Source organism: Cherax quadricarinatus, chromosome 66 (genome assembly GCF_038502225.1).
Source record: "Cherax quadricarinatus isolate ZL_2023a chromosome 66, ASM3850222v1, whole genome shotgun sequence".
In the NCBI taxonomy this organism is placed as follows: Eukaryota; Metazoa; Arthropoda; class Malacostraca; order Decapoda; family Parastacidae; genus Cherax; species Cherax quadricarinatus.
The window spans coordinates 22,994,433-22,999,642 of NC_091357.1; positions in this window are offsets into that span (position 1 = coordinate 22,994,433).

Sequence of the window (5,210 nt, forward strand, 5' to 3'; positions counted from 1 at the left end):
GACCTTTAGTGACCTTAAGGTTGGTCACTGTCCTGACCTTTATTATAACACCATCACTGATAACCTGACTAACTCTGACTACTACCACTAGATGGCATTACTATATCGTCACTGGATGTCACTACTACATCACCACTATCAATACTACTCATTGTGGAGCGCTCAACCCGTGGGGGTCATGGACCACCTGGGAGGATAAGTTCACTCCCAGGTGACATAGATCACATTCCTTGGATCAAGAGACCCTCACCACCACCTTCAAGGAACCTCTTTCCAGGCCATCACTCTTACCACCAGAGTACTAGTGGTACTATTTTACCACAAGTACTCTGGTACTAGTGGTGCAATAGTACCATATGAAGGGCAGATTATTGTACCACAAGTACTCTACATGAAGAGAGATAATCGTACCACTAGTACTCTACATGAAGGGCAGATTACTGTACTACTAGTACTCCACATGAAGTTAGTTTAATATACATGAAGGGAAGATTATTGTACCAAAGTTGTGCTCTCTCCCCTTAGTACTATGATGGCATTGGTTCTCAAAATTGGCAGCAAGATATTCTGGACACTGTGAGCAGTTTTATAAACTTGATTTAACTTCTGTTTTACTCTGTCTTCAACATTCAACATATCCAATTGTTGTTATTCATCCTGGCCTACATGCTCTCCTGGATCCAGTTCCAGGATGAATCTTACCATCCTGGCGTACATGCTCTCCTGGATCCAGGTCCAGGATGAATCTTACCATCCTGGCCTACATGCTCTCCTGGATCCAGGTCCAGGATGAATCTTACCATCCTGGCCTACATGCTCTCCTGGATCCAGGTCCAGGATGAATCTTACCATCCTGGCCTACATGCTCTCCTGGATCCAGGTCCAGGATGAATCTTACCATCCTGGCCTACATGCTCTCCTGGATCCAGGTCCAGGATGAATCTTACCATTTTGTTCTGGCTGATTTGTAGTCAATTTTTCATTTTTTTTTGTCAAGGCAGAGTACCATGGAAGAGCAAGCGTAGTCCATGTGACGTTGTAAATGAGCTAGACATAGGGTCTTGCGATAGACCCCTGGCTGTCTTCAAGAAGGCACTGGATGGGGGCCTAAAGTCAGTACCTGACCAGCCGGGCTGTTCAGGTACTGACTTTAGGCGGGTTGCGTGCGGCCAACAGTAACAGCCTGGTTGATCAGACCCTGATCCACCATGAGGCCCGGTGGCATTGCTAGGGTTGGTGTCACCCAGGGTGGCATCTTTGGTGTTACTCCATGAAATCTAAGGGCAGGAAGATGGGGGGGAGGGGAAGTCAACTCCAGTTACACCGAACAGGAGAATACTTCTCAACTTTATTAATGATAAAATAATCGTAGTAATACTGAGTAAACAAACTCAAATACCACTTTAAGTACAGGTAACTGATCCTACATTTATTCGTCTTCAACAATTCAAAAAAAAATTGAAGACTAAAGAAAAACATTGCAATATCAGAGAAACCCTTGTTCCGATTTGATCTTGAATACAGGTAATCTCTCAATGAATCAGATCTTACATTCCCTTGCCCTCAATCCTACAGAATCATCTATCACATCATCAAAATCAGTCCTGTCAACTGGCCCATTTTCTATGGATATTATTAATATTATAATCAAGGGGGAGCACTAAACCCATAGGATTATGCAATGCCTGTGGGGGTTATGTGGAAGGTATTCAGGCTTAATTCAGGGAACTGGAGCACAGATCCAATTCCCTAGATCAAGAGCCCCTCACCAACATCAAGGTACCTTCCTTGAGGGGGTTTTTATGGATAACATTGCTAAGTCAGAGATTCTGGATTGACTCACTGTGGACCGTAAATAGTTTTTAATCAGCTTCAACTTCAAGAAACTCCTTTCACAAGAGCTGGAAGAGATTTAATGAAATCCATTCAGCTATGGATGTTAATGCATCCAATGCAGTCCTGTGCTTAACTTTTTTCAAGATCAACATCAGCAGCTTGCAGGTGCCTCCTAAGTCTTGGTATTTCAAGCTTGAGTTCATTCTTGTATATTTCAGTCAGTGATGAGTGATCATAGTGATGCAAGGTGGATTAAGGGTTTATCCAAAATATCGTAAATAGAATCGATTTATCGTAGTTTTTCGTATATTATTATTATTAAGGAGGAAGCGCTAAACCCGGAGGATTATACAGTGCCTGGGGGAGATGTGGAAGGCATTCAGGCTTAATTCGGGGAACTGGAGCACAGATCCAATTCCCTAAATCAAGAGCCCCTCACCAACATCAAGGAACCTTCCTTGAGGGGAGTTTTTCGTATAGCATCATTGATTTTCCCTATATGGGCCTATTTGTATTCTGTAATCATATAATAGGCTATATAGAAACAAAGGACACAAATGATTTTTCTCGTCTGTTGCTGCAGCACTATTTTGGGCATCAGTGTCACCTTCTTTTAGAGGCTATATGGTGTCACTCGGGGAGGCCTGCCCCCCCCCTCCTTATAACGCCACTGACGAGGCCTGGTCACAGACCGGGCCATGGGGACATTGACCCCCGGAACCCTATCTCCCTCCAATCTGATATCCAATTTTTCATTACCTAACTCATTTGATACCCTTCATCACATAAACTAGAAACAGAACTGGTCCTAATACTGATCCTTGTGGTACACCACTTCATACTCTTCCCCATTCTGACATCTCTTCCAAAACACTCTTTGGTTCCTTCCCCTGAGGCACTCCTTCATCCACCAGAGTACATTCCATTATTCATGTCGTGATGGACCACTGCACACCATGTGACTCCTGTGAACCCAGACTGCTAAGTTCTACTGGGCCTGTTACAAGCCCCTTCATTACCAACTAATTCTTTTCATTTGTGAGTTGTGACCATATCTTATAAATGTATTTTTCATCTTACCTATCAATACATTATTCTATACAAGGGGCTTTTGGCATGTACACTCAACCACTGTATTTCTTTTGTACAACTGTGTATCATGCCCAAATAATAATAAATAAATAAATAAATAAATTACTCAAACTTAAGCAGCTCTACAATCATTTTTTTTTTCAACGAACAGGTCGTAACCCACTGATGCAGGGCGACCTAAAAAGAAATTTAGTAATGTATACAGGTAAAGGGGTTTACTAGCCCCTTGCTCCCGGCATTTTGGTCAGCTCTTATGACACACATAGCTTATGGAGGAAGAATTCTGTTCCACTTCTCTAATGAAGACATATTTTATAGTATTAAATATGTACAACGTATGTAATTTTAATCATAGTTTGAGTCTGTCCGACATGCTGTGCATTCTATGGGCTTGTCACAAAATCTGTATCACTTCTACACTTTTTTTGAAAATAAAAATTATCATTACAATATCCAAAATGTTAGTACTACACTAAAATATAAACATGGCAGCTGTTTCTCTTCTAATTTTATCAGACACGAGTCCATGGTTTTCAGCTGTGTATGCACTGTAACTTTGCTTACACCGGGGGTCCACTTGTTGCAAGGTTCTCTCTAATTTGGAATACAGTACTGTACGTTTCCTTTAAAATAAAAAATGCTTTCTACCACTTTTTATATGGGTGATTTACCTTATGGTTGGAAAAATAATAAACATAATATTTTTAGAATTATGTAATTCTGTCTCATATATTCAACAATTATACACAACAGATACTGTATAAAGCAAATGGCCAATGCTAAGAATCTTAAATTGTATATTATTACAAAATAATTACACAACATTATTTAGAACAATTTTGCTTAGGACTATAATTTAAACAATTACAATCCTGCAATTCTTGGTCAAACCAACATGAATTGACTCACAAAATCATAATAACACTATTGCAAACAAACCACAGTATGGGTGGGGTTTGAACCCATGGCGAGCAAGTCATAAAACTCCAGGCCAGTGCATAAGCCAGTTGGCAGAGAGGCTTATGCACTGGCCTGGAGTTTTATGATTCTTTCACCATGGATTCAAACCCCACCTGTACCATGGTCAGCATGAATTATAAACAAAAAAAAAAATTCTACGTTTGCCTCTTGATGAACCAGCAAATATAGACCCTTAAAAGGCTTCTCTCACACACAAGTATATGTTCTAGGGTGAAGTTTCCCTCTGAAGTGCTAATAATGTCATCACTTTATTTTCAGTATTGTGCAAACCTATAAAACAATATGTATTATATCATTCTGATATATTGTTTGATCAGCTGTAAAGTTTAATAAATCAGTTAGCCATGATTTATGATCCCCACCACTAATGTGTACAAAGCAACTGACTAAATACTGAAGATGATACACCACTGAGCTGAGTTTTACTCCTGTAGCTACAAACAGGCAATAACAAATGTGTAATGAAATTAATACAAACAGCTTTACTCATTAGTCACACATTAATTTTCAAAACAAATATTTTTCTGGTAAGCTTTTAATAAAGCTACTTGTTCACTAATTTATATGTTATCCAGGAAAGTCATCTTGTATGGTAGCATGAGTTAATACCTTATCAGAGCCCACATTTCCAAGAATCTAAAGTTCTGTGTTCAGTTTTACCACCTACACATACTTTGTCACTACATATCACCATACTGTACACAAGACAAGTAGTACATATTGTATATACAAAAATATTTACATTCCTTTGCCCAAAATAGTTCCTGAACAACAACTCAGTAGCTACCACACCTGATTAAAACAACCAATACAGGGTAAAGAGAGTAACTCTAGGGTGCAAGTTTGTTAACTTTCACCACTGCTGTAAGAAAATGTACAATGTGGTAGCACCTCACCACCTTCAATGGGTACTGACCCACTGTCCAGCAGCTTCACACCATCCAAGATAGCACCACCTTCAGTGGGTACTGACCCACTGTCCAGCAGCTTCACAGCATCCAAGATAGCACCACCTTCAGTGGGTACTGACCCACTGTCCAGCAGCTTCACATCACCCAAGACAGCACCACCTCTAGGGCTCAATCGGCTTTTAAAATGGCAAGATGCCCTCAGGCTATGACATTTTGCTCTGCTACCCATGATATTTGATGGACAGTTTCTTAAGGTGAAATTGAATTGTGAAAAATTATAATTTTGTCTTTAATGTGGCTGAAGCTCAATACCCAATGACATCACTTTGTCCAAGACAACATTGCCTCTCTCATTATTATAATTATAATCAAAAAGAAGCGCTAAGCCAC